Consider the following 21,542-nt stretch of genomic DNA (forward strand, 5'->3'; position numbering starts at 1 on the left):
ATATGTACATTGCCATTTTCACATTAAAAATGTGACCACATGTATTAGATGGATCCTGTTATACATGGTTGGTGTGCTCAACTGAATCATATGAAAAGGGTCTGAGTCATCGCTACAAGACAAAATCTCAGACCACTCGACAAGAATCCAACTCTAACCAAAAATAGAGGGAGAAGGAAGTCAGGATCTTATTATTGGGTTCCAAGACACTGGGGAAGTAGCTCCAAAGACAGGTGAGGAACTTATTCCCAGAAACCAGGATTCTGTAACCGAATCAAGTTCTGATGGCATTAGGCCATCAGTCAACACCCTCAGTAAGAAGATTGGAAGGAACTGCATTGGTTTGTAATCATCTCTAACAGTAGTACAACTAACAGTAGGATTACCCTTATTCTCCCCACTTACCGCTGCCTTTGGCAACATTCTGTAATGTATAGACAATTTGTTTTCTCCCATATGGTTAGTTTATTTTATTTGAATTGCTTTTCATACAGCTGAGAAACAAAGCCAACTGTTTTCAATAGGGAATTACAACAGGAAATCCATAGAACAATACATGCCAGGTAATTTGAAAGTAAGTTTCCGCAATGAAATGCTGGTTTATGCTGTTCAATGGCTATGTTTGAATTGACACAAAAAGTAGAGGTATATATTCACTAGCAAGAATACCAGAGAGGAAACTGCCCATCCAATGGATACTATCAGATTCTTACATAGGAATCTTAAGACCAACTATCATCACTTTCTGCATGCTAAGATTTAAGTTGAGTGGACTGTCACAACAGTCGCAAAGTGAAGTAACTGTCTAACAGTGCATCCAGTCAGTTAAGTCTGCAATGAATTTGGCCTCAATATTACTCTCTATCAGTCTAATGCAAATGTCATCCCAAAAGTAAAACAAAATACAATTATCTAACAGTAAGTATTTTACTCTTCAGACTTTGAGAATCTTTAGTACTTTTAACTATGTCAACAACAACACAAGCCTTTACTGGCATATATTTTAACTATGTCATTATTCATACTTCTACTATAACTTATAGTACGGTACATTCACATTGGGGCAACTAGTTCAGTTGCTCGCTCAGTCTGTGCTGCTTGAAATACCACCTTCAAACTCACCCATGCCCAGTTCACATGGTTATGATGCCCCAAAGCATTAGCAGTTTCCATCTGGCATTTCATCCTCACTGGCAAACTCTCACTGCCCCAGTATTCATCCAATAATACCCTTCTTACCTCAGTTGGGCAAATGGAAGGTACTGGAAGGAGGGCAAAGAGAAAGGGATCTCCTCCCAACAGTAAGATATGAGGCACAAAGAACAAGTTCTGCCTCTGACAAAGGGCGAAAATGCATGGTCGCTTTACCAGGGAATAAAGGAGGCTAAAGAGACCGGGCGTTTTCGCCCAATGACCAGGTTGCTTGTTACACTGGGAAGCAATAAGGAACTAGCATTTCACTTGGGATCAACCCAATAACACCCCAAAATTATAAAGAAATCAGAATTAAGTGTGAAAAGCCTTAAATGCAAGGGCATTTAGGCTGCTACAGCTTTTACTAACAAAACACTATAAAAGTTTTGTTGTTTCTGTGAATTATTTTATTACTTGGAGAGCAGCAGAGTTAAAAGCAATGTCCCTCTGAAGCATATGTGCACACACACCCCTCAGGCAGTGCCTAATCAGGATAATCTGGTTTTTAAGGCAACGGTAAGCAGTTAAGGATGTAAATAAATACTATATACATGCTATATTTAACAAATCCTCTAGGGTAATTTTCGTCACCACTAACAGGAGAAAGACCAGAAGTACAAAGACACTCACATCAAGTAATTCAAGCGGCAGAACTGAAAAAGGAATTATTATTTTATTACTACATAAGGTTTCCAGCATGTTACATTTTCTGGTTTATATTAACTAGCAGAGAACAGCAGAAGATGCATAACCATACCAAAATTAAGAAGTACCTGTCTTGTCAGCTCACAGACCCAATCTCCACAGATGGGGCTATGTTGAGAATAAACCTTGGATTACTCACCGTGAAGGTTTCTTCTGCTCTGAGGTAAAGAGAGCATCTTCAAATTGGGTATTCCTATCATTTGCTCAAGGAGGCAGGAACAAAGTTGTTTCACTTCCTGTCTCCTATGAGGGAATCGCCCCCTCCTCTTCAGTTCAAATGCTTTCACAGCACTAAACAGACAGGAAGAAACTAGAGAAAAAATCCTCAGACAACTAGGAAAATCGAGTTAAAACCGTTAAAAAACAAAGCATGGAACAGACAGAACTACAACAGGTAAGTGAGAGAATTATAGTAATTAGACAGGACTTGTGAACTTCCTTTCCTTTCCTCTCTCTCTCTCTTTTGGATGCCTCTCTTTCTCCCTTTCACATTCCTTTCTTCTTACATTTCCTCCAACATCCCTTTCATTTGTACACCTGTACAATGCAGAGCCTGATGCTGTAGCTGAAAGAGGCTCTGGACATGGACATGCCTCGGCTGGGAGCAGTCAAGATGATGAGTAAAGAGCTGGATTTTCTGAAGTGCTCCATATGCCAGATGTTGACGCATAGGGCTCTCCGTAAGTCCAAGGTGTGCCATTCCTTCTCTTTAGCATGTTTTGGATGAGGACATGACAGCCCTTCAAGTACTTGAAGATGGTTATCATATCCCCTCTTCAGGCTAAACATACCCAGCTCCTTCAACCTTTCCTCATAGGACTTGGTCTCCAGACCCCTCACCATCTTTGTTGCCCTCCTCCTGATAAACAAATAAGAGAAACCATCGATGGTCGAGGTGCATCGGTATGTGGAAGCAGGCTTCCATTAGGTCTATGGATGTTAAGAAGGTACCTGGACGTAGTGCCTTCGTGATCAAATTCAGTGTTTCCATTTGGAAGTGCCTCTGAAGAACATGCCTGTTTACGTGCTTTAGATCTAAAATAGCACACCAGTCCTCGCTCATTTTAGGCACTGTGAAAAAGATGGAATACATGGTGAAGAAGTGTTCTGCAGGCTCCACTGGTTCAACTGTGCGAATTTCTAGTAGGTGTTGAATGGCTGCTATAGTTCTCAACTGTTTATCCTTGTTGAGCGACCTTGTTGACACAATGAAGTGGTCCGGGAATTCAATTAGATAGCCATTCTTGATTATTTGAAATACCCAGTGGTCTAGATGAGAATGCTCCCACTGGTGTACGAACGGACTCAGCCTTCCCCCCACTGGCGGCGACATGGTATCATTGTTTGGATTGATGACTAGTCTTGTCCGACCTGTCAGGCTGATACTGCAAGAAGCGAGGTGCCCTGGAGATACTACCTCTTCTATGAAAGGAGCCCCTACCGGAAGTCCACTAGCTCCATCTTTGACCAGACCTGTAGCAGGGCAAAGCGTAAGAATGAAAAGGAGGTTGTGATGGATGGCCTCTGTTATCCCTACGCAGATACCAGGGCATTGCTTTCTTTTTATCTCTAGTTTCTACTAGGACTTTCTCTAACTTGTCACCAAGTAGCTTGTTCCCTTGGAACAGATATCCCATCAGGATGGTTTTGGAGCGGGAGTCCACTTGCCGCACATACAGCCATAATGAACGCCTGGTCGCTGAGCCCGCTGCCATGACTAGTGCCATGAAGGACATGATGTCCAAGGGAGGATTGGTAGTCACTGCCATTGAAAAGCCTAGTCTGCTTTTCCTCAGTAACTGGTTCCTCCTCATAAAAGGAGAACTCACCCTCTTCCTTATCTTCTTCCTCCAAATAGAGGGGAGATGGACTACACTCTGAATGGTAACTGCATTTGGAGGGAGGGCTTTTCTGGCCGCCTTGGTGGGCCATCTGCTCTGTTCACTGTAGTGAAGCTGATCCTCCTTGGGACTATCTCCTCCCCTTTGGTCACTCTGGGAGGAGCTTGGGGAGAAACCCTGTGATCCCTGAATAGAGGGAGCTGGGGAGGGCAGCTGCAAAGCTTGCAATCAGCCCATGAAGGCGCTTCTTACTAAGTTGGCCAGCTCCAAAGATAAGGTAGAAAGCCCCCCCCCCCACGCTGCCTGGATGAACGGAGGTGGGGGAGAGTATGTTACCAACTGCTGAGACCTCTGGGCCAGAAGACTGTGCCACCGACATCTCCTCTGGATTAGTTGGGAGGCCCTGCTGATTGACTGGGATTGGGCCGGGAGCTGTAGAGGCCTGTCCATCGTGAGCTGCCTTTTTAATGTGTGGTGTCTGGTCTCTTTCTTTTGGACATCCTCGGCTCTCCTTCCTTAACCAACTCTTTAAGGCCACAAGAGTGGCTGCAGGTGGGTTGGTCTCGTGACCACGGCATAGTTGTAAGCAAGACCGGGTCTAGATCCTTGACGGAGATATATTCATTGTTGCAAATGTCCACCATTTTGTTTTGGTGGGAAACGGGCTGTAACTAACTGAGGCAAAGTTACAGAAGTAACAGCAAAGGCATGGTAGGAGAAAATTTTAGAACCAGAGGAGGGGGGGGGCTAGAGAGAAAAAACACGTATAGAAAGACTAGCGGCAGCAGAGAGCTACACAGAAGCTGCTCTCCCTATACGAGACAGGAAATGAACTGAAAAGGAGGAGGCGATTTCCTCATAGGAGACTGGAAGTGAAACAACTTTGTTCCTGCCTCCCTGAGCAAGTGATGGGAATCACCCAATCTGAACATGCCCTCCTCAGAGCGAGAACTGTAAAGCAAAATAATGAAGCATCTTGTCTTGTTGGCTCACAGCCCCAATCTCCATAGATGGGGCCATGTTGAGAACTGGATATAGTGAGGATATCATTGCTTTGACACATTAAGCTGCTTTATACTGAATCAGAGCATTGGTCCATCAAGATCACTAATATCTACTTTATTCCTTTCTGGAACCCTTTTTAAGCTTATTTCTCCTGCTCTGAGTCCAGATTGGGGTAACAGTTTCTGAATCATTACAAGCTCTCAGGACAAGCACATAGTCACATCTATGAATTGGCAGGACAATGAGCACAACAGTGAATATCTACTGCACAACTTTTGGTGATTTTTCACTACTGTCCAAAGCACATATCCTGTCTTATAAATACAGGTTGAGTATCCCACATCCGGACAGCTTGGAACCAGAAGCGGTCCATAGTTTGGATCTTTCCAGATTTTGGAACTGAAGTTCGACTGCGGCGGAAAGGGAAGCTAAACTGAAGGCTGGGTGCATTCAGCTTACCTTCCTTCCCCACTGCAGTCAAACTTCGGCGGCTGCAGAGATGCTAAGTTCAATTGACTTGCAGTCACACCACCACACCTCTCCAGACTGCGGAAAGGCCAGGAGGCATGGCTGTGAGTCATATCTGCACGGCCCGACCTCTCAGAAGTCGTACATCGTGCAACATGTGTCCTCAAGAAAAGGAAGGAGCTATCTTAAATGCACACACAAGATGCAGTTATGTACATTAATTAAAGCTCCTTTATGTAATGTAATGAAAAGTAATTAAGCTTTTATTTTTAAGGAGATGGTCTTTCACTCAGGATCATTTATAAAGATATTGAACTTTGCAAAATACCACAATCGTCTCTTTGATGGTTTTTGTTTTAAAGCAGTAAAGTGCCATTACTAGCCCCAGAAACTGTTGGGGGTGAGTTTTTTGTACATAAAGAGGTGTATTGAAATTAGACTCTGTAGCCATGCATACATACATAACCAGGCACTGCCTTGCTACTTTTTTCTTTTCTTTTTAAATAACCCTGTTTGTATGCAGACAGAAGATATACTGGAAGGAGACTGGAAAAAGATACACTGGAAGAAGCAGAAAACAACATTCAAATCTACTGTATGTATCAAATAAAGGAAGGTGAATTGACACGATACTAAAGAGAAAGTTATTAACCCTATGATGATGCACTCAGCAGAAATTCAGCACTGTTCAAATATAACTGGATTTTCAGGCATAGAAACGCAAGTAAAGTGACTTCTGGGCGACGTGATGCTTAGCATCCTTCTATTGCCGGCAGCCAGGCACTTGGCAACATAGCTGTGAAATCCAGCCAGTCAGTCACTGAAATGCATTGACCACTGAGCTTAAATCCCAATATATAAGCATGGGTGGATATCTAATCCCATTTGACCTTAACTGTTATACCATGGGGCAGGGGAGAAAGGCAAAGAATACAAGGTACTTCCCATGCAGAACTCAAAGGAAACTGCCACTTGGGCCAGCCACTCTCAGCCTAACTTACTTCCCAAGGTTGTTATTGCAAGGACAAAACAGAGAAGAGAATAATACTGTAGTTCACTTTGGGACTCCACTGGGGAGAAAAGCGGGGTACAAATATCTACATAAAATAATATCACATACCAAGCAAGTAAGCTATACTGTAATTCTAATGGTATCCTAATACGAGTTTAGTAAAGCAAGAATTCCAAGCAGTATTTACCGTACTGCCTCAGATCCCTGCTTGAACAAACCATATGGATAAAGAGATGCCTTTGTCCTTCTGACACAGACAGTTATCAACAGTGCTTTCCCAGGACTTAAAAGAGCTCAAGCATTGTCCCAGTAAGCTTCTTTTCAATTTCCCCTATGCCAAAAGCAGATAAACAAGCAGACCAATTATTATTCAGGATACAAAAACCTAGCATGGGCTGTTCTAGTATAAAGCCTGTGACGAACTCTGAGGCCCCCAAACCTATGACAAAGTCTCTAAACTCCACTTAAACCATGGGAACTAGTAAATTTCTACATAATTTTCAGATATTTCTACTGGGCAACGACTGCACTGTAAACTGTTAATTTAAGAGGTTTAAAAGATGAGTTTGTGGGCTGTTCACATCTTAGTCTGATAGACAGACAATACCCCAAACACCATAAAGCTGCTAGGCAACCAAGCAGGCCCTTAGATACCAGTGTGATAGATGAAACATGAGAACCTGACTGGAACAATGAACAGAAGGAAATGCTCCTGGGCTTTATTCTTCACTAGGACGGAAGAACAGGGCATGAGAAGACCCTCAAAAATATCATTTAAAAAAGACTGAAGGTGCCTCCTTTTGAACAGGTGATTTATTCTACCCATCTGGGTAACCAAATACCACATATTTCAGCTTGGTTCTGATTACTTTCTCCTTATCATTGTCTTAATTTTGTTTCCAATATATGCAAGCATACCGTATTTCAGGTTGGTGTGTGAAATATGGATGTTTTGGTCTTTACAGTTCAATGAAGGCTGTATAAAATCCTTTTGCATTAAATCTTTGCTTTAGGTTCAAGCCCTATTCAAATAGGCTACAGAACAGGCATGAATTTTACACCCCAATCCAAAATCCATTTTCTTGGAAGTAAGTCCCATTAATTTAGATTGAACTTACTTCCCAGTAACAGATAATTTCCAAATTTACTGCCTTCTATTAAATGTAATGGCAGCCGAAAACAAACGAAACTGACTTAGAATCACAGAATTATAGAGCTAGAAGAGACCACAAGGGTAATCAAGTCCACCCCCCTGCACAATGCACAAAATTCACAACTAGGTAAAGGTAAAGGTCCCCTGTCCAAGCACCGGGTCATTCCTGACCCATGGGGTGACGTCACATCCCGACATTTTCTAGGCAGACTTTGTTTACGGGGTGGTTTGCCAGTGCCTTCCCCAGTCATCTTCCCTTTACCCCCAGCAAGCTGGGTACTCATTTTACCGACCTCGGAAGGATGGAAGGCTGAGTCAACCTTGAGCCGGCTACCTGAAACCAACTTCCGTTGGGATCGAACTCAGGTCATGAGCAGAGCTTTTGACTGCAGTACTGCAGCTTACCACTCTGCGCCACGGGGCTCTATAATTCACAACTACCTCCCCCACAAACACCCAGTGACCCCTACTCCATGCCCAGAACATGGCCAAGATACCCTCCCTCTCATCATCTGCCTAAGGTCATAGAATCAGCATTGCTGACAGATGGCCATCTAGCCTCTGCTTAAAAACCTCCAGGGAAGGAGCACTTACCACCTCCCGAGGAAGCCTGTTCCACTGAGGAACCGCTCTGTTAGAAAATTCTTCCTAATGTCTAGACGGAAACTCTTTTGATTTAATTTCAACCTGTTGGTTCTGGTCCAACCTTCTGGGGCAACAGAAAACAACTCCACACCATCCTCTATGTGACAACCCTTCAAGTACTTGAAGATGGTTATTATATCACCTCTCAGTCTTCTCCTCTTCAGGCTAAACATACCCAGCTCCTTCAACCTTTCCTCATAGGACCCCTACCTCTTTACGTATGGAGAGAGCTCCCAGCTCGGATACCCTTCTGGCTGACGTGATGGCTGTAAGGAAGATCGCCTTGAGCCCAAGGAGTCTGAGTGAAACTTCCCTGAGAGGTTCAAATGTAACTTTGGTAAGTGCCTGTAGTACGACGTTCAGCCTCCAGAATGGAAATCGTTGAATGGGAGGAGGATTGGTCTGTGTGACTCCCCTGACGAAGGCTCTGATCTGTGGGTGGCTGGCAAGCTGGTGGCTGTAGAGGGACAGAATGATCATGGAGATGGCCAAAATCTTCTTCCTGAGAGTGGCTGGCCTAAGATGTTGGGAGGCGCCTTCCTGTAGGAAGGTGAGCACGGAGGGTAGGTCTATGGATATAGGGTCTTTGGCCTTCCTCCAACACCACCTCACGAAGACCTTCCAGGTGTAGTCGTAGATTCTTATGGTGGAAGGTCGTCTGGCTTGTAGGATGGTGGAGATAACATCTTCGCTCAAGCCTTTCAATGTCCAGATGGTTAGTTTGAACCAGTCTGGGGTTGGGTGTGAGATGGGTCCCTGGCGAAGGAGGCCTGGGATTGGAGGTAGGTGCCACGGATTCTGGATGGACATTTCCCGAGATGTGCACACCATGGCCGACGTGGCCATTCTGGAGCGACCAAAACTACTGTGGCTCTCTCAAGTCATATCTTCCTGAGCACCTTCGGAAGAATTGGCAGCGGAGGAAAAGCGTACAAGGTCCCCTTCAGTCATGGTGCCAGGAGAGCGTCAACCTGCTCCACCAGAGGATGGTAGAATCTTGTGAAGAGCCTGGGGAGTAGGTGGTTCGTCCTGGATTCAAATAGGTCTACCTAGAGAGGGCCTGATTTCGCCAGGATCATTTGGAAGACTTGCGGGCACAGCGACCATTCCCCCTTGTCTACCAGAGGGGGGGGGGTTCGTTACCGTCCGCCGATTTCTGCATCGTCTGGGGGCCGGCTCCATTCCCTACCAGAAGGAGGAAGGCACATTGGAGGCATGAGCTGGCGGGGTGACCGAGCAGCGCTTTGGTCCCGCCAGCCGTTTCAGACCTTTGCCACTTGTTGCGGAGCTTGTTTTCAAGGCAGCCCTTTATTCCTGCCCTTTATAAGTCCTCTTGTTCTTGAGAGGACTTTACGAGTTCCCTCGTGTCCTCCGCCTCCGTTGTTGTGACTGCTCGGTTCTGGGGGGCTTCTCCACATCCCTCAGTTCCCTGAGGACAGAGAGCCGGATCGTAGTCGGTCACGGAAAGAAGGCCGTCTTCCCGATCGACCTGTGTAGCTGCAGCTGCCATTTTGGAGCGTTCTCACGCTCGGACAGAGAAACAGTGGGTGAAGAAGAAAAAAGGACAGAAAAGCCTCTCTTTGTTTTAAATATATAGTTAGGAAGAGAAAAGGTATGAAGGAGATAAGAAAGAACAGTCCTAGCCTAAAACTAACTAGTCTAATAGGAGTGAGCACAGCAGAGCTATGCAGCTAATGTGCTCTCCCCAGCAAGGCAGGAAGGAAAGTGGAAGCTGTAGGCTTTCCTGCCAAAGAGACAGGAAGTCAAAAATTGATCCTGCTTCCTCAAGCAATGGGCGGGAAAACCCAAAGCTTCAAGATGCCCTTCCCTCAGAGCCGGAAAGGCTCGGGACAACCTTTGTCATAGCTTTAATAAGATTACAAGAAACTCTGAAGTTAGGATTAGGTTTTGAGGTAGCAATAAGTAGAAAATATGTTAATATACATAACTCTGAAGACTGAAACATGAGTCTGGCTCCTAAATTTTGGGGCCAGCTCCTAGAGCTAAAGAAAATTTATCAAGGCCTGATACAGCAAAGTTGGAAAAATGGTGATATCCTAAATTACTGCTATTGTGAATGGCCATTGTTCTTATTTTGCATATATTTGAGCTTTGCACAGACTATTTTCATTCCCTATGTATACACATCTCCACCAATTAAAGACAACCCTGCATTTGGCAAAAGGGCTTTAATCTCCAAGGCTTGTGCCATAATAAATGTTTTTTTAAGCTGTCATAAGACCTTACTGCTTCTACAAACGTTAATTCTCTCCTATGCTCTCATGCAAACCAAGCACTAATGAACAGTATGCATAAGTCCACCAACACCTCTGGGTTTGCTGACCCCTAGTAATAGCCTGACCTGGATGGCCCAAACTAGATTAGGATAATCAGATCTTGGAAGCTAAGCAGGTTCATTTGGATGGGAGACTACTAAGGAATTCCAAGGTTTCTATGCAAAGGCAAGTAATGGCAGATCACTGCAGAACTTCTCTTGCCTTGAAAACTCTACGGGGTCATTATAAGTCAGCTGTGACTTGATAGCACTTCAAACATACATAGTAATAGCCACATGGAAATAAGCGGTAAGTAAGCACTAGTGCTTCCATACTATGCTTAACAGGTTACTGCTGACTTGGGACCATGTATGCAGTCTTCTATGTCTGTTTGATACATGTGGTATAGAGGCTAAAATGTTGAAGTTCAAACAGGGAGACCTAGATTCCAGACATCACTCAGCGATTAAGCTCACTGGGAGACAAGTCACTCTTTCTCAGCCTGACTTTCTAGGGTTGCAAAGATAAACTCAGAAGAAAAGCACATGTAATTGGTTCTGTGATTTTTGATGAAGAGGTGGCCTTAAAATATATATATTATGTAAAGCCTCTACTCTGCCACAGTAGTTTGTTCACCACTAAGGAGCCACAAGACAACTGAATGTGCTGCAGACTAAACTGAGCGACTGGCTAGAGTTTACTATCAAACCCCATACCTCCAGCCCCATGAACAACAGTTCATTTCCTTCATTTTCCCCATGACTTCCTCACATGGAAATGTGCTTCATTATCCAGCTGCCCTGATAAATGTAAATGGAACTACTGGGACTGCAGAATACTACATAAATATGAATTTGTTGTAAAAATTGTTCATTTGAGGACAGATGCCAGCTTGATAACCCAGAAACAAAATATTGTGTGCAAGCCTAATATTAACTTTGTTCCCATGGCTACCAACATTTGACTCATTCATGTGTTAAAGAGCATTATTCCACATCTAAAAGGCATATTTTTAAAAATATGAGTGACAATGTGCTCATATGACTAGTACAGTAGCGAATGATCCGAAAACAAAAAGCCACATAATACCTTCTCTCACAGACCAACCAAAATGACAAAAAGCAGAGTACAAGCAAGCTTCAAAACTCTTCATCAGGCTGGATGTTTGAAACCAAAAGAGGGAGGAGTTCTGAAATATTTAAATTTCAGCAGCAGGAAATGGGACACAAGGAGTATCCTAAAGCAAAGTCAGCTCAAGATATTTTGGCACTGGGGGAGTACAACAATCCCCCCAGTAATTTTTTTAAAAAGTGGTATACTACACAACATTAGCTAATGAAACAACCAAGAGTCTCCTAGGATACTGTTCTCCCATTTTTAATTTCATCAACTTAATTTTACAACAAGGCTATCAACCTTACTGCAATGAAATATTTTGCTCTTAAGGAGGTTCAAGTTATCCAACTCAGATTTGCATTTTGATCAGGCAAGCACATTCTCAACTACTCAAGAAACTTTTAAACCACACAACCTGGCTAATACGTTGTTTACCATCAATGGCTACTGCATAGAACAAAACCATGTACAATAAAGCCACATTACTCTGCAGTGGGTTTTCAGCTGCCATACCAATAGTGCAATCCCCTACAGAGTTACTACACTCTAAACTCATTGATTTCAATTGGTTTGACTGGAGTAACTCTATAAGATTGCACTGATAACCTCCTTCCAGCATCCCCCAGCCTTCTCCAGGAAACACAAACACACATGCAAGAGCCTCAATGAATTAAGGACACAAGTTCTAACACCTTCGTATGTTCAACATTTAAAATTAAGAATACAATTTGTCCAAATGTGAAAATCACAGGACTTTTATTGGAAAGTTAACATCATGACTATCTCTACTGTCCCTGCTCCAACAATCCAGCAAAACGAAAAAAACACCCCACTGCTATAAACAAACTGCCATAAAATTAAGCTTGGTTCAGAAGAACAGAGTTTTAAAGTCCACCATGGCGCAGAGTGGTAAGCTGCAGTACTTGCAGTCAAAAACCTCTGCTCATGACCTGAGTTCGATCGTGACGGAAGTCGGTTTCAGGTAGCCGGCTCAAGGTTGACTCAGCCTTCCATCCTTCCAAGGTCAGTGAAATGAGTACCCAGCTTGCTGGGGATAAAGTGTAGATGACTGGGGAAGGCAATGGCAAAGCACCCGTATACATAGTCTGCCTAGAAAATGTCGGGATGTGACATCACCCCATGGGTCAGGAATGACCCGGTGCTTGCACAGGGGACTACCTTTACCTAATCACACTGTAACAGAAGAAAAAAAAGTGCTTGACAGCCTTCATATACAAGCCCCCATTTTATGGTTAATTAATCGGAAGTAATTGCTACTACTATCCCTGCACCTTTTCTGCAAGATCACAACTCCCTTCTTCATCCCTAATAAAGATGCACTAAAATCCCTGGGGAAAGATCCTACTTTTAACCCTGACTACAAATGCAAAGGATAGCAATATGTGAGCCAACAATACTTGAGATGAACCTTTCGGAGACCAAACACCATCAACGCGCCCGCCTTCCTCTCCGCAGCTCCAGGAGCCCGCCTGCACACCCAGTGTTCAAACGGCCGGGCCGGCCCCTTCCTGCTGGGCTGGCTCCGCCCGGAGGTGGGCACTGCTCATGGCAGACCCTCCTGGCAGAGGCACGCCGCCGACGCCCCCTCCTCCTCCAGCAGCCGAGCGCGGGGAGGGGGCTTCAAGAAGGCCGGGCCCCCGCCTCCCCCGGCCCGTTCCCACTGGGGGCTGGAGAGCTGCCCGGTCTTGCGGGAGGAGCGGGCACTGCGAGCTGCCAGCCCGGCGCGCGTGTTGCGGCGCTGTGGTCGCACGTGAGGCAGCCGCCTCCCGCTCGCCTGCTGGCTCCTCCCGCCTGGGGCGCACTGGAGCCCGGCGGGAGTGCGGTGCCTCTGCCTGGCTGGGCGCGGGGATGCGGAGGAGCCGCACTCAAAGGGCCAAAGAGCCGCATGCGGCTCGAGAGCTGCGGTTTGCCGACCACTGCCCTAGAACAGGGGCAGGGAACGTCAGGCCCAGGCACTGTTTAAGGCCCGCGAAGTCATTTGGTCTGGCCCTTCGTGGGCCTTGGCAGATCTCTAGCTCTGAAGGATCTAAGACTGGCAATCCACCCCTCCCACGGACAGGAATAGCCTCTATTCAAGGCAGATGTGAGTTTGTTTTGCTGAGAAAAGGAACCTTTTCCCCCCTTGCAGAAGAGTTGTTAGCTATGGAGCTGCTAGGACCGCCCAAGAAACTGTGTTAACCCTTTCCCACCCGGGCTATGGAGAAACATATTCCCTCTGTACTATAAGAGGGCTGGGACAGAAGTAGCGACAATGGAGGGGTAAAAAGGGGCAGGGCCAGAATGCGAGCGGGGGGGAGTTCTTAGCCAGTGTGTCCTCATTTCTCCCCTGCAGGCGTAGGTAGCAGGAGCCAGCTGTAGAATCTGGCCCCGACCATGTGGAGAAGCAACTCCGGTGTGTGGCTGGACGGCTACACCCGCCTGGTGCAACAGACCATCCTGTGCCACCAGGTGGGTGAGTACGCCACCGGTTGGATGCTTGCCTGCACTGGGGGGGGTCATCTGGGGCAGCTGCCTGCTTGGGGGGCTAATTTTTAAGTTGATATGGCCCGCGAATGATGTTATAAATATCCAAATGGCCCTTGGCAGAAAAAAGGTTCCCCACCCCTGCCCTAGAATGTTGTTAACAGTCAGAATAGCCAGTACTGACCTTGACAGAACAGTAGTTTGAATCACAGTTACTAGAAGAAGTGAGCTGTGACTCACAAAAGCTCACACCCTGCCAGAAATTTTGTTAGTCTTTAAGGTGCTACGGGACGCTTGCTCTTTTCTACACCTTCATGAGTACACATTCAAGCCAGCAGGCCCTAAGAATTCTCCCACTTCATAAATCCAATATAATTATTCTGGAGGGTAGCATGAACAGAGGGGGCAATTCGGAGTGTGGGGAGAGAAATTCTATATGGGGGGAGGTGATGGGTCAATCAATGGCTGCCTGCAGCAGGAACTAGATAACTAGATAAACTAGATAATTTCCCCTTAACAGCATCCTGGCTCTCAGATGTGTGCTTCCTTGGCTGGGTAGAAATGTAATTAATCAATTAAATAAATAAATAATGATCATGTAGAGAGGAAAAGGGGGGAAATCAGCCAATATCCTATCAGCATATGATACCAAACTTAGATGTAAAGCCCCTGATGAATTAACTTTGCCCTGCAGGAAGCCACCTGCCAGTGTAATGGGTGAGCCAGCTCTGTTACAAAGCTATGTAACTGTTTTTTCATAATGACTGCATTTCAAATTGAACAGTACGCTCCAAGTGTGATCAAGGATGCATAGTCAAGACTGCAGATGAATGACTCAAGTTAGTCACTGCTTAGTACACTGTAACCACCTTACCAGGTGGTGACAAAAAGGGTTAACATCCAACAATATGCTTATGGGCACTGACAGAAAGGGTGTGTCTCACCTATATTCATAATTGCAAGGACAGAACTAAAGGCAATAACTAAATTGTATTAATTAGCAAAGAGTATAAGGGTGTGACTGTGTGTGTCACAACAAAACACCCCCGGACTCTTCAGAGTCTACTGGTAGAATCATAGAGTTATTTATTTAATTGATTAATTACATTTCTACCCAGCCAAGGAAGCACACAACTGAGAGCCAGGATGCTGTCAAGGGGGGAAATTATCTAGTTCCTGCTGCAGGCAGCCATTGATTGACCCACTGATTGATGGTTGCCAATAAGCCTGGAGAAAATGGTCCTGTCCCTTTAAACAGAGGTTTAATGAGTATAAATGGGCAGCCAAAGCTTTACATTGCATGGAGGTACATAACATCCCATCACGTCTCTATTAAAGGGACAGGACATTTTTCTCCAGGCAGCTGGCAGCCCTACAACCAAGAACTGCACTTCTGTGGAGATGACAACTCTGTCTTGCCTGGCTCCTGCACCACTGTAAGCTGCTTAACAGAAAGCATGCAGTGAATGAGACAGCTTGACTTGCAACTGGGACAACAGATTTGGCAATGCCATTCTTCTGATTTGTTTGCAGTATCCCTGATGCCCTTCAATAAATGTGTGGTCTGATGTTCAACTGTCTCTCTGCCTGACTGGGGTTTGATAGATAGGGATCATTTTCTCCCCTACTGCCCCCACTTGTTACTGACTTCAGATTGCACCTCACACTGGGTATGGGCAAAGTGGTTGGTCCAACATGTGCACAGGTACGCTCTCGTAAGGGGGAGCAGTCTCCGGGTTGCACTCTAAGATTACTACTGGCATCTGATAAACCAGGCAGTTTTCCCAGGGAGGGAGGAATAAGAGCAGGGTATGGTCTCTTGCGTGCAGCAGAGAGATAGTGCATGAGGGTTGCAGGCCAAAATAATGGGCATTTGGGGCAACCAGTCAGCACAAGTGGCCCATTTCAAATGATTATACATGTGGTAGGGCCGAATCTCAGCCTTGGTTGGGACTCCATCCAGGCTGCCCCATTTAGGATTTAACCAGGAGCCTTGGGTACACTATAGCTGTACCTTTGCACAACATTATGCCTCTCTCTGTAGCCTGTCACTGGTGGGGGGCACCTAATGCCTTATGCTGTGTCCTGTTCCTGTGCACCCAGCTGATGAGTGGTTACAGGATTGCTCCCATGTGTGGGTTCTAGTCCCGCCTTTTCCTTTTGTTCTGCTGCTGTTCTCCCTGTTGCTGGCCAAAAGGTGAGCTTCGCCATTTGAACCTTGTGTTGATACATGGATGCCTTTCCTTGGTGAGCTATTGGATAATTGACAGGAATGCCTTTTCTGAAGGTGCTGTTATGTGTTCCCTTGTTACTGTCATGACTGAACCCTGGCATGGAAGAGGTCTTGGCTGTTCTATCATAGCTGTCTCATCTAAGTAAGCTACAGAAACATATGCATGTTGTGGCTGGAATGGCAATGTATCTTCCCGGTATGTGCAGAAGGGAACTTGGCTGCAGAAGGAGAACAGAACCCACATCTGTAGAGCTGCCTGCAGTATATTCACTCCAACAGGGCTACTCCTAGTCACACCATGGTACTCACTCCAACGGAGGGTGCTCTGTTCCTCCTTGGTGGGTTCTGTGAATAGCCAATAGCACCCTGCCATTGAGAGAGTATGTATCCATATCAGTATGTGGCTGTCAGGTGCCTTACTTATCTACCTGTCATAGAATCAGCAGTTTTCATAACACGATTATCAATACTAAATCACCATAGACAAAATAGATAAATGTCCAATGTCCTGCAATCCAAGTCCTCAAAGAGAAATTACAGATGTCTTGCTGCACAGTGTCGTCTTGCAATATGTCTTCTAGGCTCATGAGCATGGAACTTTGAATCACAAAATTGTGATTGGATGAAATTGTAATTATCTGAAGAAGCAGAAATCCAGCGAAACAAGGCATAACCGGTTGCTTGTCATAATATCATTGCATTAGCCTGCATATATTCACTACGGTGGATACTGAGTATGGATTGTTAAACGGCTGTGCAAAAGAGGAATCCTATTGGTCAGCTTGGCAGCTGACTTTTAGAAGACATATTGCAAGACGACACTGTGCAGCAAGACATCTGTAATTTCTCTTTGAGGACTTGGATTGCAGGACATTGTGGACATTTATCTATTTTGTCTATGGTGATTTAGTATTGATAATCGTGTTATGAAAACTTTGGAACTGGTATTTAAAGAGATACTAAGCATGGGAAAAATATAAAAATAACAAAAGAATTGGAAGTGGCTGCGTGTTGGGATATTTTTCCTTAATAGGAGATTAGCCAGCCTCTATATACAACACGCTCTTATTTAATAGAATCAGCAGTGGCATGCCACTTGATGACTGGTAGTTTGTGGTGAGTTGCTGTAGGTTCTAGAGCGATGGGTACAAATTCAATAAAAGGTATTCATGTATTAACACATACCTGCTGGCTCTAAACAGTTGTCAAAGATGCACCAGCATCTCAGGAGCAGGTTGCAAAGGAAGGATTTTGTCACAGTAGCTTTTCAAGATGAAAAGTGAAACCCTAAATATATTTCCTTGGAAGCAAGTTTGCTTTAAACCAATCAGACTTGCTTACAATATGTCAACAATGAGGAGAACTAATCAATTATAATATGCCCCAAAATATGGTCACTCACTGGGTGTGCCAAGCTGAACAGTGATGTATTTTAAGACTCACAAGCCAACATTAAAAGCCAAACCACTTTTTAATCTTTATGGCAAAGGTATGCCCCCCCACTTTGGGTCCCCACTGAGGAAAAAGGTGGGGTATAAATTAGGGTTGCCAACCTCCAGGTGGTGGCTGGAGATCTCCCCCATTACATCTGATCTCCAGACGACAGAGATCAGTTCACCTGGAAAAAAATGGCCACTTTGGAAGGTGGACTCTATGGCATTACACCCCTTTGAAGTCCCAACTCTCCCCAAATCCTGCCCTCCTCAGGCTTCACCCCCAAAATCTCCAGATATTTCCCAACCTGGCGCTGACAACCCTAGTATCAATAAACAGGCAATGCTCTCTAAAGGCCACTCATGTTTTTAACTCAAGAGTTAATTTTTAAAAAGATAGTAAGAAACATGTTAACAGAGAATGGGTTAAATTTGCAGACAAGACTTCGTTAATGTTGTGACCTTCTTTTTGTCTTTGCTCACAGTATCATAAATGCTTTTCCCTCTCCATACTATCAGAGCTCCGCGTATACTTGCTCTGCTAATTTTCTCTCCCTTTCTCACTTTCCCACAGAACTCCCCTGTACCTCACAGCACGCACCTCTCTGTACCCTATTTACTGTGCCTTCCTGTACTGCCATCTTTCCCTCTCATAACCCTTTCGCTGCATTCTCCTTGCCCCCCAATCCATTGTGTGTGTGTGTGCGTGTAAAGTGTCGTCAAGTCTCAGCCGACTTATGGCGACCCCTTTTGGGGTTTTCAAGGCAAGAGACTAACAGAGGTGGTTTGCCAGTGCCTTCCTCTGCACAGCAACCCTGATATTCCTTGGTGGTCTCCCATCCAAAGACTAACCAGGGCCGACCCTGCTTACCTTCCGAGATTGGGCTATACCATGCTGCCTTTCCTCCTCCCCATCCATTACTACCCTCTATTACTCCATCATTTTCCCTCTCTGTATTTCTACAGGACTTTCTGAGCCCCTTCCCTACTGCCCCCTCAGGATGCTAAGTGACCTAGAAAAAAACCCCAACCTGTTCTCTTGGGGAGCCTTTAAAAGCAGCTCAATCTGTAGAAATCAGCTAATGAAGCTTTTAACATAATGGAGAAAAACATCCCCAGCTGATATCTGCTCATCCAACTACTCTTTGAGAAACTGCTTGTAAAAGTCAGCTGATGTGGGCAACTCAATTCCTTCCCTGCCACACAGGACTCCAGCCACCTCCAACTACCAGTTATTCCCCCTTCCATCCTCAAAATGAGATTAAAAGGATAAGACTGAGCTCAAAGAAAAATGAATCCAAGGCTTAAATGTATCACTAGGTCTGTCTCACCAGTTTCTTTTTATTCTTATTCTAGGTCTCTCTGAAACACAGTTGAGCTTTAACAGTTAACAATGTGCTAACAAGACCTGACCACAATACAGCAAAGTTTTCCATATTGCCCAAACATCTTTTCTATAGCTTTTCTCATTCTCTCTCCCTCACACACACATACACACACTTTCTTTCTCCTCTTTGCTGAGCTCAGCAACAGACAGCACTAGCACAGAAAACTTTCCCACACTCAAAGGGAATCTCAGATGCTGATGAGCTGTGTAGTGTTAGCTGAGTGGCTATGACAGAGAGAACCAGCACCAACTAGACTTGCACATCTGCATTTAGAAGGCGCAACAGAACACAACAAGCCTAATGATAGCCACTGCATACCACAAACAATAGGTTTTTGGAGTTCCCCTGGGGGCTGCCAATAGTCAAAGAGCAGACACCGGCCTTAAGTTGTACATGCCTGAATTGGAAGATATTTCTGCACATCCCAACAGTGACAAGCGTGTTATATAGTCCACATGACCAGAAGGAGGAAGGATTTGCTGAGGAAAGGAGGCTAGCCTAGCAGCCAGAAAATTATGTTCTCTACTTTAAAGGGGGCATCCACTGCAGCCAGAAAAGCAGAACATTCTAAGAATTCATAGTACCCTGAATTCATAGTACCCATATTATACTAAATTCATAGTACCCATATTATACTAAAATGGTAGGAAGACAATATTTCTTGTTTTTGTCTCCTGAGTGGCACTTCAGTGAAGCACTCAGTCTCTTAAAAGATGTTTTTTTTTAAAAAAAAATACTTGAAAACATTTACAAGCAGAGTTATAGCATTCATCCCTAGTTATGTCAGAGACCCTATTTACTCTGTGAGGTAGGTTAGGCTGACAATGTGTGACTGGCCCAAAGCCACCCAGCAAGCTTCCATGGCAGAGCAAAGATTCAGACTAGATCCTAGTCAACGCTACAGCCGTGCAAGAATAATGCACATTACATATCTACAGTATCCCAACATAAAAGCAACATATATATAAACTGTCATACACCTACTGCCAAATCAGAGATTCCTTATATGCAACTGGCTGAAGATATAAATGTTGCATAGATTGAGTGGTACAGGGTAGGGAGGAAGATTAGTAAAACATGTAGAATTGTGGGTGTAGAATTTATGGGTGGAGTTCAGTCATTAATCAATGTACTGCACAGTATATAAAGACTTTACCATTATATTTTTAGAAGAATCGTTGAGGCTTGAGTAATGGGTAAAGACAGTTTCTCTACAACAAAAGGGCTGTCTTCATGGGAGATGAATACATAGCAAATGGTATCTAAAACAATTATCTGGAAAAGCAGGTCAGTGGTATCATTTCCCATCAGTTTCCAACTGAAATAGTGCAAATCCAGTAGGAGACAGAAAGGACTCCCAACACCCTTTCCAACATCCTGCTGCACTTCAGTCCCATCAAAAACCACATCATTTAAAATGCCTTGGTTTCGAAGATGAAATTCATAGGACTGATCCTAAGTATTAGATGTACTTGCTTTATAAATGGATATAATTATCCAGATTACTGCATCACCTTATCTATTCGCATGCTGCCTAGATGTTGGCATGACAAAGATGCCAACAAATCTGTGAAGAAAACGATCATATATATTCCCCAACATCAGTTAACGAAAGAAACCCAGAAGGCCCAAATAGTCAAAGTATCTACTTTTGTATGGCAGCACACACAACCACGCTAAGTTAATCACAATAGAGAGAGGTAGAGATGAAACAAAAGCTGAATCCACCTGGGATTCCTTTTCTCACTTTCTCAGTTTAGATTTTGAACACACGCACCAATTCACAGAAGCCTTGGTAAGCAACCCAGCCCATTTTCCCAGGCTGCGGTAGCTTTATGCATTTGCTTTGTTCGTCTATAAATCATCTCGACGAGCAAGAGGATGGGGACTAGAGCAGGAGAATTCCCTCGGGCAGATCACTTTCTTGGAGAGTTCGTTCATTGTGCGAGTGCTTCGACAGCGATCCCTACCATGCATGGGGGGGGGGTGGAAACCCAACACATAACCTTTAAAAAAATAAAGGGGGTGAGGGAGCCAAAAGCCAGAAGGAAACCCCTTGCCCGACCCACACCAGCAAATCCTTTTCCCCACCCTTATCCTGGACACTGTTAGCCGTTCACACGGCCCTGGAGCTTACAGATCGCGCCTAAGAAGGCTCCCATCCAGAAATCCCCTTCCTTGCTCTCCCCTCCCCCACTCTCCTCCCCCTCCCCATGCAGAAAGCCCATGCAACATGACAGCGCAAGGAGGGGTGTGCAAATACCTGGTAGCGGCGTTAGCACTGGAGGTGGGCGCAAAGGAATCTGGACTCCTGTGCGTCCTAAAAGAGGCATTCAGACAAGCGGGAGCGACGGGTACGCCTAATTCTTGCTGCTGCCGTTGTTATTGCTGCTGCTGCAATGCATGGCTGATGCTCTCCTCCGCCCCAGCGTTGCTGATAAAAGCCGCAGCTTGGGCTTGGTAAGAATGGAGCCTCCAGTGCGCACGCGCGCTTAGCTCCCGCTGTCCGGGGGGGAACGGTAATGCGCAAGCGCAGTAAACTACCGCTCGAGAACAAATAATGCGCATGCGCTCCGTCTCTCGGCCCTT

General features: G+C 45.0%; 1 protein-coding gene across 8 annotated transcripts in view; it reads right to left on the minus strand.

The window, feature by feature from the left end:
* Positions 1–21,307, minus strand: part of CLASP1 (cytoplasmic linker associated protein 1) — a 266,876-nt gene extending 245,569 nt beyond the window's left edge. For all 8 annotated transcript variants that reach the window (XM_056861271.1, XM_056861272.1, XM_056861270.1 and 5 more), the window contains exon 1: positions 21,217–21,307. The gene's annotated coding sequence lies outside the window, so the exon portion shown is untranslated. The remainder of the gene's footprint in view (positions 1–21,216) is intronic.
* Positions 21,308–21,542: the final 235 nt, after the last annotated feature.

Source organism: Euleptes europaea, chromosome 15, assembly GCF_029931775.1.
Source record: "Euleptes europaea isolate rEulEur1 chromosome 15, rEulEur1.hap1, whole genome shotgun sequence".
NCBI classification, from domain to species: Eukaryota; Metazoa; Chordata; class Lepidosauria; order Squamata; family Sphaerodactylidae; genus Euleptes; species Euleptes europaea.